This window comes from Equus caballus, chromosome 5, assembly GCF_041296265.1.
Source record: "Equus caballus isolate H_3958 breed thoroughbred chromosome 5, TB-T2T, whole genome shotgun sequence".
NCBI classification, from domain to species: Eukaryota; Metazoa; Chordata; class Mammalia; order Perissodactyla; family Equidae; genus Equus; species Equus caballus.
Window position 1 is genome coordinate 73,430,319 of NC_091688.1, and position 16,276 is coordinate 73,446,594.

The window sequence follows — 16,276 nt, forward strand, 5'->3', positions numbered from 1 at the left end:
ATAAATAAACATTTATTGACCATCCCCTATATGTAGCTGGTGTTATGATTGGCACTTTACATAATTAATTTCATTTGATCCTTATAGAACTCTTCCAAGACAAATAGTTAGTATCTTAATTTTGCAAATAAAAAGGCTGATGCCCAAAAGTGAAACAATTCCCAACATCAGATTCTTAAGTGTTCTGCTCATCTTTGTTTCCTAACAAAGTCCTTGCAACATGGGGAGCATTTAATGAGTGTTTATGAGTGAATGAATGAATGAATCAACCAGAATACATTTTACTATAGCCAGCACCTATTCAGTACCCCTTAAGTGCCACAAACATTTCTACATTTGCCTGTGTTCTCCCGTTTACTCATTACAAAAACTGTAATAAGCTTGGTGCTATTAAAGATCTTATACTTGTTTTATAGATGAGAGAACCCTGGTAAAGGTGGTAAATTAATGTGCTCAAGATCACACAGCTGGAAAATAGCAGAGTTGGAAATTGTGTTTAGGCTTTGGCTCTGGGGTCCATCCCCTTCACTACCGTATTGCATTTTTGTCTAGCACAGTATATGATGCATCGTGAATGCTCAAAAATTGTTTGCCACAATGATGATGGTGATGATATAGAAGGAGACATTTTGTCTGATGTATTGAAAAAGCTGTTTTATAGTAATTATAAAATTTTCAAATTACAGTTGCATGGATTGTCTCTGTCAACCCCTAGAACACCTTATATGTACTCTACTTTTGACAATAAAATATCTTACTTCTCTTTATAGAAAAATAAGAGTATGCCTGCATTAGTGGGTAAATGCATTAACATATATGTGTATGTGCATATATAAATATATAGACGTGTATAGAGATATAAAACTAAAACTGGTGATGTCTTCTTTTTCTCACATTAAAATCAATTTGCATTTTAAAGCCCCCAAAATGTACTAGTGTACCTGGATATATGCATTTGAAAACAACTAATCATGATTTTAGTAAATGATGCATTCTTTAACTGCTTAAAAATAAAGATTTTCACATGAAGAAGCATAGCACAAAATTGAAATCTTTATAAGGAAATTAGAGATAGAAAAAGTGATTCCACCTTAAATAGTGTAGAATAAAACAAAGCCACTATGGAATCTGTTTCTGTAGTCAGTTGTTTATATGTCCACAAAGATAGCTTTGCTTTTTAACCTGTTACGTACTCATTTTTCAGTATTTAGTTCTGTCAATAGAGGACCCTGGAAGCAGAGAGGGTAATGAGGAGGAATGATAGTTTAGATGTATTCTTTCCTGGAATGCCAGTTGAATTAAATCTTTCATTCCCACTGCAGACATACAAATCTATAATCTGCTTTCAAGATGAATCCAGAATCAGGAGTCTGTATTCTTTTCTTCTTGGTCAGGAGATGAAAATTGATCACGGGCCACACGAGGGAGTTGGCTGTAGTATCACAGCTCAATGTGGTTAACGAGGACAGTGCTTGCCGTCTGTTCTCCTTAACCGTGCACTTACACATTACAAATATTATCGATTCCAGGGTCATCTGAGGCTGTGGGGAACTTATGTGACTTGACAATATTTTGCTGTTTTTAGGGGATAAGGGCTATGAGCCCTGATAGCGACTGGGACAGGTATGGTTTACATTTGACAAATGAAGATTTATACTTTTTTGAGCTGGCAGAATCCTCCATGTAGAAATAATGAATGAAAATTTGATAGTTGATTTAACATAGGTCAAACGACTTGTAGTGAAAGAAGGAAAATAACGCTTTAATTATTACCCTTTCATCGAAATGAATTGATGATAGGTTTGTCACTGTAGATCTGTGCTTTAAACAAATGAATAGTGCTTAGAAGATCCTTTTATGAGACATCATTTAAATTTAAGTAGGCATAGTTTACTTAAAATCGTTTGAAAATGTAGCGTAGGTGGAATGATACGTGAATAATTGCCTACTAATCTTTAAAGCATGTTTTTCCTTTCTTGTGAATAAAACTACTGTATTAGCATTCAGAAAATTTAAGGTGCCATAGATCGTTGTACGCTAAATTTTCAAAGACTAGGTTAAGGCTCCTTCTTTTTATTCTCTAATAATAAAGATTATATGCTATCCTAAATATATATTTTATGTAATGGTGGAAGAAACGCTGTGCGTGAGTTTTTACTGGATTGAATCTGGCTTTGGCACTAAGTAGCAATGAGATTTTAGAAAGTTTATTTGACTACCTGAACCTCAGTTTGCTCGTCTGTAAATGGTCATAAAGATATCTAGCCCATTGAGTTGTGGAGCTCTAATATACAAGTAATATTTTTAAGTACTGAAACTCTCTACAAATGTAAACTCTTAAAATATTTATTATCACTGAGTTAATATGAAGTTGAGCCTATATTTAGGACAGTTGTTAGTAAATGATCTTCTCAGTTACATTCTCTCTCTCTTTTTTTATCATCTGTAGAATACATTGGCAAGGCAGAAAGTTAGGTTTGCAAAAGAGTCTAAATTGTGGCTGGAATTTAAAACCGATTGGACTATGTTAAATTGCTAAGGCTTTATGTACACCATGCTCTAAGAAGCAGGACTCAACCAGCTTAGCATTAGAATATGACTTAAAAAATATGAAAATATTTACAGTTATAAGAAGTGGCCCTAAAATCATATATCAGAGCAGAAATCACCTGTTGAGAAACTGGAAAACAAAATTATCAAAGCATTGACTGCTCAGTTCGTTAATCCAAAGGTGTTTGTGATATAATTCATTATTTTACATTGATTTAAAAAAATGTGAGATTTTTGTTGCTGTTGTCAAATATAGCTCTATATACTATGGTTAGAGTGGTTCAGGTGCTTTTGAGTACAATTTAATTGTTGAATATGTGTACATTGTATAGCTCATGGGGAATTTAAATAATTTTCCAAGAGCAACCCAGAATCTCAATTTGATTTCCCTGATTAATCCACCATCCATTGTTACTATAATTTCTTCACTTAGTAGTAGGAAAAGAGAAGATGAGACTACCTATGTAATGGGCTCCAATTATAATAAAACTAAATTATGATTAATTAAATTTGTCATGTCTGTGTAATGCTTCCTGATTCAAGAGTCAGGGGAAGGGGTGCTAAAAGCTTCGTTTTACAGGTGACGAAACTGAGGCACAGGGACTAGGCTAATTTGCTACATATCACACAGCTAGTAGGTGAGGGAACTTAGAGCAAACCTAGGTGTCACTACTTTGGCCATATATTTCTTCTGTCCAGGAGTCTTTATTTATTTTTGCTTTCAGAGATCAGAAAATTGTTGCCGGGTGAACCACACATGAATGTGCCTTTCTGAAGGATTTCCAAACCCGGTAGAGGAGGAACAACACCTCCCTAATTCAGAAGCTTCAGTTTTCAAAGAAGCTCTTCTAAGGGTTGTTTTCAGTCAAACAAATACTGCACAAGCTAAGTTATATCCACTTTGTATTATCCACTCACATTTTAATTAATGCAGAGTTGCCATTATTGACTAATTCTTTCTTCTTAAAAGAAAGCACTCTAGTGTGAATATGTTCTCCATTAATACTGATTCCCGGGAAGGCGTGTGATATATTTCTCCTCTGGCAAAATCTTTCTTTCCATGCTTTGTCTAGCCTTACCACTAGAATACCTTGCAGTGTGGGTATCAGTATAGGGTTTATTCCATTTCCTCTTCTGATTTGCCTCATTTAAATTGATTCTCATTCTGAGAATTTGATTCTGTTCTGTTTTATATTCTCTCTCAGTAAGTCTCCTTTGGTTATATTATTTCTTTTTTTTCTTTCTGCTTTTTCTCCCCAAATCCCCCCAGTACATAGTTGTATATTTTTTAGTTGTGAGTCCTTTTAGTTGTGGCATGTGGGATGCCACCTCAGCATGGCTGGACAAGTGGTGCCATGTCCTCGCCCAGGATCCGAACCCCCAAAACCCTGGGCGGCCGCAGCAGAGCACGTGAACTTAACTGCTCAGCCACGGAACCGGCCCCTCTTTTTTTTTTTTTTTTTGATTATATTATTTCTAAAATTAATTGTAGGCCAATGGCTTTGTTACTATACTAAATTCAAGAAGGATGAGTCCTAAAATCAAAAATACTCTTTTGAATACCTGTTTCTTTGTGCTTTATAGCGTATATTTTTATACACTGGATATTTTTTTTTTAACTTTGTATCTCTTTTTCTACTGCAGATAAGAAAGTTTCAACTTATACCCCTCTTCTCTTGGCTTCAGGCATACCTCCTGCTCTCCTGCTGGATCCCTCCTCAGTTTCCACTTGGGCTCCTCCTCCTCTTTCCTCCTTTAAATGTTGGTATGTTATTTAGAGCTCCACCATGGCCTCCTATTCTGTTTACCTCATGCACTGTCTCTAGGATTAGCTCATTAGCATGCATGACTTCCAGTACCATCTCTTTCCTGATAATTTTCAAATCTGTTTGTCCAGACAAGATTTCTCTCATGAGCTTCAGACCTGAGTTTTTACCTGTTTATTACCTCTGGAACAACTTTCTTGGCTGTCCCACACTCCATTAAATATGTCCAAAATGGAACAACATTGTTTCCCTAGGATCTGCTCCCCTTCCATGATACTGGCCCACAGTCCAGCACACAATATTGAGGTACCCACTGAGACAGAAAGTTGAGACTCAGCTTTGACCTTGCCTTTTCCTCTTCTCCCTACGACCAGTAGCTGCCAAATCCTATAAAATATCTCCAGGATATGTTTTTATTCCCTGTATCTCCATTGTCAGTATCTAAGTGCATGTCCCTTTTTTTCCCATTAAAGTTATAGGAGAAGAGAGTGAAAACATACCTCTAGGGAATCCGGAGGCACAGTTTCAAATGCCATATACAGAATTTCTTTGAAGTATTAAAATTTCACTCAAAATTTGCATTTAATTCCTCAAGATATCCATATTTGTCTTAATATAAACACCGTAATTTAAATTACTTATCTTTGAGTGAAATTGTTGCCCTGGGTGGGTAATCTGTGTTTATACTGAGGCTATGGACACTCCCTGCAATGCCATGTTAGTGGAGGTTCCTGGCAATCCAGGGAGAGAAGTACAAGGTAAGTGCTCCTTTCTTATCTGGACTTGCGCAGCATCCCCTTGCATGATCTACTTCCTTCATTCTCACTGCCTGCAAATCAATTCTACACACTGTACCAGTTCATCCTTGTTAAATATACAAAGCTGATTATATCATTTCTCTGCAATGTCTCTTCGTGTAAAATCTAAACTCCCTGGTATGACTTGTATGGTCCTTTGTGGTCTGGTGTCTGCCTATCTGTCAGATTTTAAAGTTTGCGATTCTTTGTACCTTCCTGTCTGCTCCTCTGACCACACCCTAGTTCTAGTCAGACTGGACTCTTAGCCCTTCAGACTTTTGTATATGCTGCTGATTCTTCACCTTTTTCTATCACTGGAAACATTCATCTTTCCAGATGAATCTTGAGTGTCATGGTTTCCAGTCCAGGTGAAATGTGCTTTGTGAGTGTTCCTGTAGATGCACTCACCTATGCATCCCTCTATTGTAGCACTTATCCTGCTTTATTCTAAGTTTCTGATTATGTTCCCTTCTCCCACTAGATTGGAAGCTATTCATCTATGTATCCCTAGCACCTAACATGTTAGCTAGCACATAGTAGGCACTCAATAAATATTAATGACTTAAGTAGTTAAATAAATGAAACATCTAAGATCTCTATTTCCAACTAGTCTTAATCACAATTAAAAATCACAGCTGGTATCCAGATCTAAAAGTTGAACATGAGAGACTGTATTTTTGTTTGACTTTTTTATGTAACAAAAATTTCAGAACTAGATACGTAATGAATGTACATTGAACCTGCCAAGATCCATATGATTAATTACCAGTATTTAAGGAAATTTCACTTGGCACTAAGTTTAAAAAATTATCTGTAGTTTTTGTTGCTGTTATGGTGGTTGTTATGGTGTTTTATATTAAAATTGTATTAAATATCAAGGAAGAAAAATGTCAAGAAAGGTACAAATATGAAATTAATAGGATTTTAAAAGTTTAAAATACATAAAAGTCAATTCATTTAGTAGCATTTACCGTATGCCAGTAACCGTGCTAACCAATTATCATATTATTGAGACACATTATCTCAATTAATCTCCTTGGAAGGCAGGTTTAATTGATAAAGATATTGAGGCTTAAAATTTAAATAACCGATTATACAAGGTTACACCGCTAATATATAGTAGAGGAGTGATATGAACATAGTTATGTCTGATGTCAAAACCATTACTTTCCCTTATACCAGGGCTAATATACTTACACATTCTTATATAAACTGGTATCATTCATGGTGTGTAGTGTTTGTCAGGTGTGGATAATTACATTGCATCCTGGCCTTTATGACCACACTCTGGGCACTCAGAATGGAATTTGGATAAATGGTACAGTGTAATTGATGTAATCTTGGTGAATGTGATTCTTTCACTGTTTTTGAGTCACAGAGTCCTGTAAGAATGTAATGAAAGGTATGGACCCTCTGCACACATGCACAATAAAATGCATTCATATACAAAGATACACTTTTTTGATCGTCTTGGATTCCTTGAAAAACCCAGGCAAGCTTCTGACTTCATTTCTAGATAAACTACCTATTTTGTGGATGAACAAACTGAGGTTCAAGGTCAAGCACATGTTTCTCAAATTAATGTTTATCCATCAAGAATGTCTTTTGCAAAGATTACTTTGTGGAATTTTTTGAATTCCTAGAAAAGTATTCTAATTTCAAGAATCTTACTCAGCAACGTGTAATATTAAACAGGTTCCAAGTATATTTAAGCATGGAAATAATTTAATATTTTCCTTACATCATACACGTTTCTTGAAAAAATCTATTAAGTATTTTCTTGTAAAATTTATAAAATTACAATAGTGATTTAGAGTAAGATAAATACATTTGCACAGAAATGTATCATTTGTGTATAAGAGAAAAATGCATAATTAAAGTGACATGACACTGAGTTGTGAATATCATTGCAAGATGACAGAATTATGTGGTAGTATCCCAATATCTATCATTGTGAATTGCGTTTTTTACCTGTAAAATTAACTTGTTTCAAGTATATAGAGTTATATTGTGCTTCCTCATCCACATAAAAATTCTGTTAGGAAATACATTTTTTTAACTCTTCTCATTTTAAAAATGAAGAAGCTGAGGTTTAAAGTTTAATGACTCGGGCATGAACTTGTAGCTCATAGCTAGTGAGTAGCAGAGTCAGGAGTCCATTAGAGGTCTTCTGATTATGAACGAAGCCACTCTCCATTGTTTCGCACACGTGCTGGGGGAGAACCACATAGATGCAGAAAACAAGATCCCGCAGTCGAGAGAGTCACCAAGCACATTTGGTGCGTGGTCTTTCTTTTAAAGCCTGCCTCTTGCTTCCTCAGGCTGGCGTTGTTTCATTTTGCAGAGCTCTGATGGCCAGAGCAACTTGGGTAATTCAAAATGATTCTTAGCTTTCGCTGCACTTTTAGTCCATGACCCTAACTCTTGCGTCGTGTTTTACCTCATTTTATTCCAGTACCAGAGCAAAGATTAGTTTGGCTTTAATGGAAACAGTTTAACTGCATTATCTAAATGCATGTTATGTTAAAAATTATTACATAAAGTTTTTGATATACAGAATACGTTAGCCTCACAATATGGTTGTAAAATTCACCAGAACAATTACAAACAAAGAGGTTACCCGTGCCTGTATTTAAGAATTTATTTGAATAAAAAAATGTAGAAGTACAATTTTTAAAAATACGTTTGAGAAAGTAACTAATACAATACAATGAATGTATGGTACATTTACTGGTGATTAACACATTAGTAATACTTTAAAGATGACATTTTTAAAGGGGTCTTCTCCCTTCTACAGAATGTGTGTTTATGGTGGCAGCTTTAATGCTGTATCCTGCTGTGCAGTTCAATAGAGTATGTTTTTAGGTGGTTGGCTGAGGGTTTTTTTCGTTATGTATGTCGATGGAGATAAGTGTTTTAATTACTTTTTTAATGTCTGTGCTTTTGTATTTTTCTCCTCTCTTCCCTTTTATTTCCTGCTGTTGAGATTACTGCCTCATCTCCACAGCAGGTGGCTGTTGCAAATTTGTTTTCTTTGTAAGCCTGGTAGATTTATTTTGTAATATAACTGTTCCTTTTTAGTATTTTATTATTAATGATTTCTTTACTTTGGAATATAGTATACTTACATATCCTAAATAGTAATTTCCTATCACCATCTAAGAATTCCAATCATTAAGAAAAAAGACTTTGCCTGGGGCATATTGTTTGAGTTTTTTTACTTACCCTTACTCCATGATGTGAGGATTAAAATTTAAGGAATTTGTTTTATAGCAGAAGCCAAATGAGAATGAGGAAAAGAGAAAAGAGATGGGAGGGATATAAAGAAAAGAGAAAAGGCCCAAGAGATAAAGCACAGTTTAATAAATAATACCAAAAATCAAAGAAATAGGTAGAATTTTGTGACAGAAATAGGAAATTACATGAATATATCTTTTCTAGAAGAGGGGTTTTAATGAGATCCTTATGTTTATATTAAAATTAAATTTTAATTATTAAAATAACTTCTGCTAATTATAAGAAAATTGGAATATTGCAAAAGTATAAAGAAAAATACTTCATCTTTTTCTGTCCAACATTTTTTTGTTTTGGTTATTTCATATGTCCCTTTATATAGAAAGAACAATAGATAAGATGGGTCCTGAATATAGAAATTATTTTTCAGGAAAGTAAAATACACTCAAGAATATTTGTCCATCTTTGAATTTTTGGGCACTATTTTATTAGTTAAAATAAAATCTATTTTTTTCCAGATGTATAAAGGGAATAAAAATTATGAGACCAAAAATGCATAGTGAACCATATTCTCTTTTTGTTACATGAAATTGCTAGATATTTTATTACAGATTAAAAAATTCTCCAGAAGATTTTTAACTGCTTAGATTGAGTTTATTTCGTATGTGTTGCACTTGTGAATACATTGCTTTTTTAATTTGTTTATATTATTTCTCATTCATACATAATCTAAATGGAGCCTGGTATTAAGTTCTAATATTAAGTTATATGAACTGATCCCATTGATATGATGGAACTTGTGCATATTTTCTACGTGAAGTCATAAAAGCAAACTGAAATCCATTTGCAACTAAACTTTGCAGAAATTATCAGCTTTGCTTTATTCTCTTCCTCAATTCTTTTAAAACTTTTTACTGTTTTATAAATTAAATACAAAAGAAGATCTTAGTTCGGCATCTATCAGATTTTCAAAATTGTATGAGTACTCAGTATTACTCTTGGTTCTGGACTTCATTATTGTTTCTTATAGAAAAATGCCTTGTGTAATGGGAAAAGATGTGGTTTGAGATGGTGACTCCATTCGGAACATTTTTTAAAAGTCTTCATCTTTTTAGGCTCTAACTGATTGTGTGATACACACAACTAATGCAAGTGATCACATTGAGAGAGAAACTAGACAGCAGTTATACAAAACAGATGTTTAATGGGGATTTGAAAAATCAATGAAATGAATACTATTTTGATGCATGGTGATCTGATTGCATATGTGTTGTATTGAATCGCTCCATTCTTTCTGAATTCAGTCTTAACACTAGGAACTAAATGTATTTACAGGGAGGCATCCGGGGAAAGATGGAGAGTTTTATTGAGAAGAGAATCACAACAGGGCATCATTGATCTGTTCTCTTTCTAATCAATATATAGATCCTAGAATGATAACCCATATGGCACGGTTGTCCCTTGGAAGTAAGATGTAAATCCTTTGGGTCATATAAGTGATCTTTAAGTGACAGATGAAAAACTTTGTAATCCATTGTGGAATGCTTAGATCCATGAAAGGAATGTTTTACTTCCATATTGAATCTCAACTGTTTGGGCTTGATATAGGAATAGTTTACCTTTTCTGATAAGTATATAAACACATATATACATAGAAATATTTATTTATGATTTTTTTGCTACAATTACATATCTTATGTACAGCTATTTAAATGGCTTCTTATGATTGATTGCAGTATCTTCTGTTTTTGGAACTGTTCACTGTGAATCTCTTTATCAAATGTCTTTATTTTCCATAGTTTTTATATTTTACCCAACACAGTAATAATGAGTTACATTTGAATATTGTTTTAGATTTATCAGAGTGCTTTTATATGCACTTTTTTACCTAATTTAGAACAGCCCTATACATCAGGCAGGGTTATCTTCATTCTAAAATCAAGGAATTTGAGAGCCATAGTATTCAGTAATTTTACCCGAGGACACCTAGAAAGGGGAAATGATGAGACTAGAACTCAGTTCTCCAGGCTCCTAGGTTTCTGCTCTCTGAGGTACAGTGTTAGTCTAACTGCCCCAATTTTTTTTTTTTTTAAAGATTTTTTTATTTTTCTCCTTTTTCTCCCCAAAGTCCCCCGGTACATAGTTGTATATTCTTCGTTGTGGGTCCTTCTAGTTGTGGCATGTGGGACGCTGCCTCAGCGTGGTCTGATGAGCAGTGCCATGTCCGCGCCCAGGATTCGAACAAACGAAACACTGGGCCGCCTGCAGTGGAGCGCGGGAACTTAACCACTCGGCCACGGGGCCAGCCCCTAACTGCCCCAATTTTAATGATGCATTAAACATTAGAGGGTCTTAATCTTGCTGCTTTCCTGGTCTTGCAGCATATGTGGTTTGAGTTCACTGTAGTGTGTAGAGTGAATGAGATTAGAATACCCTTGTCTGGCCACAGCCTTTCATTCTAGCCAAAGATGTAAGTTTCATGGATTCTAATACCTGTCTGCCCATCAATTTATGTCTATCCAAATGTATCATTTTATTAAATCAAGCAAAGGTTTGTAGGGAGAGAATGCAAATAAAAGGAAACATTTATTTCATGTCTATGCTAAGAGCTTTACATATTGTTTTCATTTTCTTCTTCTAACAATCCTCTGATGAGCTGCTGCTGCCCAGAAAGAAAAATTTTCTTGCTCAAGGTCCTAATAGCTAGTAAGTCCTGGAAGTAGAATTTTAATGCAGAAAGTCTGACTTCAGAGGTTTTACTCTTATGCAACATACTATATTTATAAAAAATGAAAGAATTAAGTCAGTTGGCATTAAGATATTTTAAAAAGATTCAGTAAACAAGAATAAAGAAAACCAATGTTTATACAGGGACATTTCTTTCACAAAGACACGGGTGGATAGCTGTGGTAGATAGCTTGGTGTCCCTCAGTGACAGTTTGTTTAATGAATCCATGTTTAATCTGCACATTTTAATGTTTCTCCTCATGCAGCACCATTCCCCAAACCAGGCTTAGGAAATGAGGACTGAGATCATACAACACGCTTCTTTCTTTGAGAAGAAAGTGAGATCTCAGACACAAAAGTCCTTGGAAAAGTGAAAAACTTAGGATATTTGCCATCAGTACATTTTGCTATTTTCAGCCGGTAAACTTGAGAGTAGTTACATAATCAGTGGGATTTTATTTGTCTCCTAAAATCTTCTTATTGAAAAAGCTCTTGTGTGAAATAACAAAATTGATGTACCTGCAGAGAGAGTTCAGTATACCAGAGCATTGCCCATTACTGTAAGCCACAGTCTTTTGCTGGGAACTTGAGGCAGTTTCTCAGTGTTCTGTGCTGTCTTCACTCCTATGGGATTTGTGAGGCTGTCTCCAATGACACATCTATCTGATCACCATCTTTCCAGCTTACCTGTTACTCAAGTGCGTGCCTTCAAGAAGGAGAGGCATCACACACATGCTTGCTCAATTCAATTAACACCGAATAAGTGACCCGGTGAAATAACACAGGCAGACATTATAAAATCTGAGGAATTCTTAAACACGTCCTACCCTAGCTATGAAGAGTCAGCCTTAAGGGCTCATTTCTCCTCTCTTACTTACTAGATGATAACATGAGACAGAATATTTAATATCTTAATGTTAACTGAAGTTGTGCAGAACTTAGTATGAGCACAAAGAATTTACAGTATACACTGCTGTTATCTATGCTGTAGTTGTTCCAGAAGGAGGTGCTTTGGAAAACAAAGCAGAGATACATATTTCAAAGAATATCAAATATTGAAAAATAACCAGCAGATACCCAAGGGGAATACACTTAAGAAGGAAAACATTTCAGAAAAGAATTGTACTAGGGAAAATAATCACAAAACAAAGATGCAGCCTGGAGAAGCAGCCAGTCTTTCCGTACCTCTAGATTGAAACCTGGCCACAGACACATTCTGTGCTGTAAGTGTGTCAATAGTCTCATGGTGAAACTTAATACATATACATTGAATGATTAATTTAGATATCACTTGTGTAGCATCACATTGTAACAGGGCTTAGTTATAATTTTATACGTGAAAAAGGCAGCATTTTGAAGTTACAGCGTAGGTGGCAGACTGTCCACGTTAGAAATTGGCACAGCTCCTTACTTGTTTGTGACTATCAGCAAAGTCTCTGTGCTTCAGTTTCCTCATATCTAAGAAATAATATTAGTTGTCTCATAGAGTTGTTTTGAGAATTAAATGAGTAATTAGAACACTGATTATAAGTAATTGACACATGTTAAATTAGATTTCTGTAATATAAGCAGATTTTTACTTATTTTCAGAGAACTTGAAAATTATCTTTTTCAGTAGGTTTTTAAGGAAGTGTTCCTTTGTATAAATACATGCTGAAAACACCAAAAACTGCAGTAACTATCCTAAGGGAACAAAGAAACTATCTGGTCTTCTTGAAAGACAAAGAACACTATACATCTCCTAAGCTGAGCTGTTTTGTTTGTCAAATCTTGGCCAATTCCTCTTTATTCATAAACCTCCTTCTTCCCACTGAAAGGTGAATTAAAAAGTCGTTTCAGTGTCATTTTGAAATCGTCCTGGTATAGACACATACCTTATTTATTAATGTGCCACCTACTCTCAGGGAAATCTTCCTTTGATAGATGGGTATTTGCAAGTTTCATTATCTTTCATATTTCACTTCAGTTGCTTCATTTTTCTTTCTTTGTAGCACTTTGTTTAAATTTGCTAAGGTTTAATACTTTACTTTGATTTAAGCTCTATTCTTTCCTTGCCATGAGGTGTGAAATTTGAAAGAATTGATAAACTAGAGAATAAATAAACCTATCTTAATATTAATAGCTGATGTTTATTGAGCATTCACTGTGTGCCAGGTCTAAATGCTTCATATACATACATATATGCATTTATATATATACCCACACATATTCCTTTAAATCTCGCATCTATGAAAGAAGTGCAATTATTATTCCTATTAGGTATGCAGTAGTAGATCAGAGAGATTAAGGAACTGTTTCAGGGTTCTACAGAAAAACACATGTATTTTGTGTGTATATATATATATATATATATATATATATATATACACATATAAAATATGTGTATAAATATACATATGTAAAAAATATACATATATAAAATATATATAATTTATTTCAAGGAATTGGCTTGTGTTATTGTGGGAGCTAGCGAAACTGAAATCTGTGGGCCAGGCAGAATTTCTTCTTTCTTAGGGAAACCTCAGTTTTGTTCCTAAGGCTTTTCAACTGATTGGGTGAGGCCTACCCACATTATCAAGGTACTCTCCTTTACTTAATTAAAGCAACTGATTGTAGATATTAACCACATCTACAGAATTCCTTCACAGCAATACCTAGATTAGTGTTTGATGGGATAATTTGACACCATAGGCTAGCCAAGTACATATAAAACTGACCATCCCAGGAACTTACACAAAATCACAGAGCTGGTAAGTCGGAGAAAAAGAACTCACACCACACAATTCTGTCTGATGACAAAGACCCTGTTGCTAATCACACCACAGCATCATGGTTAGCAGAGGCTAGGGTACATCTGCCAACTGGGCCAGACTACCCAAGAGTCGTGAGGAGAGCTTCAGATGCACTGATCTATGGCCTAACGATGACCTGTCACCCGGGGGGAGAAGGGCTCCTTGGACCTTGAGACTCTAAAAGCCTGTGACCTGGGTGTGGCTAAAGAGGCTGTAGGGATAATCCAATCATAATGATCCTGTCCAGTTACTGGCTCATTTTTCCCCTCGGTAAGCCAATATCCATAGGTCAGAACATCTAACCGATGTGCCCTCTTAAACATTTAAGGGGAAAATCTGACCCAGTAAATGTTAAATTCATTATAGTGATAAATGCAGAGTGGGGTGAAAGTACAGGACTGTCAGTTGTCCTTGTCAGTGCCTTGATCCAAGTGAAAAAATGAAATTTAAATTTTACCAAAGCTTTTTTCTTATAAAACAATCCTGCAGAAGAGGAAAAGTCATCTCTGTGGCTTGGGTGGTATGTTTAATAAGAGTGCCTTGCATTTCTTTAGATAAGTTATTTTGGTAGTAAGTCTGTAGAAAATAATCACAGATGTGAAGCTCCCTCTCTGCCTTAACCATGGCAAGTAGTGAAAAAGCTCAGATTAGGAGTTAGTAAAGCAAGGATTTTAGACCTTATTGCCAGTAACTGTGAAACTGTTATCTGCCACTGACATTCTCTGTGCTTTGTTTTTGATCTGCCTTAAAGGTTTTTGCTTATCATACCACCTTGAAATGGCATAGCACTTCAGGTTGTTTTTCTTGTTGTTTTTGATTTTTTTAACAGGAAAATGAAATGCTGTAGAACGTATGCTATCTCTATGGTATAGCGGTATGAGAGGGGAGACAGGTCCGTATTTACATCTTGATGTGTAGCATATGTATATGTTAGTTTGACGGATCAAGTGTAGCTTAAACTACAGGCATCTTTTAATAACTTTCAAGAAAAATTGTTTTGTTACCAGCATCTTCAAGTACATATTCAGCTACATTTATGTAACTGTAATCACTCTCTATCCCAGGCTTCCTAAAAGAATTACTTAAATAACCACACATTTATGTAATAGTTTCCGTGTTATAAATATACCTAAGGAGTATTCCTCTATGTCAGAAAATGAAGAAACAATCTTATCCCCACCTCGTTTAAAAAAAAAACCAAAGCAAAGGCAGCTCAAATGACTTACCTAACTTTCCTAGGTAATTAAAATAATTTTAATAACAAATAGGCTTAAAATAATCTATGAGGAAAGGGCAAATCTTTGGGTGGGGAGGGAATGCTGGACAGGGAAGAAAAATGTTTGAATTAATTTGAAGGGACAGCAGTGGATTATTGCTGGTGACACTCTCAATCTATAAGCACCCTCAGCTTTCAGATCAGATGTGGCACCTACCTTATCTTATATGACAAAGTCATCCTTGATCCATGCTTATTATGCTGTGTGTCCATCAGCAGCTACTCATTGCTCTTCATTTAACTATAAAATAAACTACCCCTCTCTAGAATGACTCATTGGTAGACTGAGTTTTGGACAGTAAATAAAATTAAACCATAAATTTCCCCTTATGTCTATGGAATTGAGAGAAATTAACTCTCCACTTTGCTAGGATGAGGTGGTTGCTATCAGATTTGCTTTGTTTATACTTTGAAAAATGTTTTAGTCTGCTATTCATTTTCTTTTCAAAATTTTGGCAGTTATTTCCTAATTGTATAGTTGGTACATACATGTGGTAGAAAATTTGGAAAATCAGGAAATAGTGAAAAAATAGAATATCCATAATCCCACTACCAGAAATGATCACAGTTTAGATTATATAGTTTATATATTCTTTTTTTTACAAAATTTGAATCATATTATACACAGAGTTTTGTATCCTACTAGTTCTTTTAACATTATATTTTGATTACAATCTAATACCATATTTTCCAAATGTTCATTCTAATTCCTGTATTTTGGTCTGTCTTTTTCCTTTTTTAAAGTAAAAGTCATTTATTCATTCTGTTGGCATTTTGGTCTTCCTCCACCCTTTTTCCCTCTCTCTCTTTTTGTTTGCATTAACCATTTTTGGACATTAAACCTTTATTTGCATGTCTTAGTGTTTCCTTAGTATAGATTCAAAACTATTTTCTAAAAATTGAGCACCAATGTGAATTTCTACCAATAGACCATGACAAGTCCCGTCTCTACCCTTGCCACATAGTCTAATTCTCTTAAATTCTTTGTAATAGAAAGGAAGTCGTGTCTCATTGTTTTAATTTGCAGTTCTTAAATTAATAATGGACTTAAGATTTTTGTTGCTTATGGCTGTTTATATTTTTTCTTATCTCAATTTTGTTATCTGTTGTTTCTGTGTCTCTTAAAAAGCTAGT

At 34.8% G+C, this 16,276-nt stretch overlaps 1 protein-coding gene across 2 annotated transcripts in view; it reads left to right on the forward strand.

Moving 5' to 3' along the window:
* The window catches only part of DPYD (dihydropyrimidine dehydrogenase), a 768,719-nt gene that overhangs the window by 305,870 nt on the left and 446,573 nt on the right, over positions 1-16,276 (forward strand). The window lies entirely within an intron of this gene.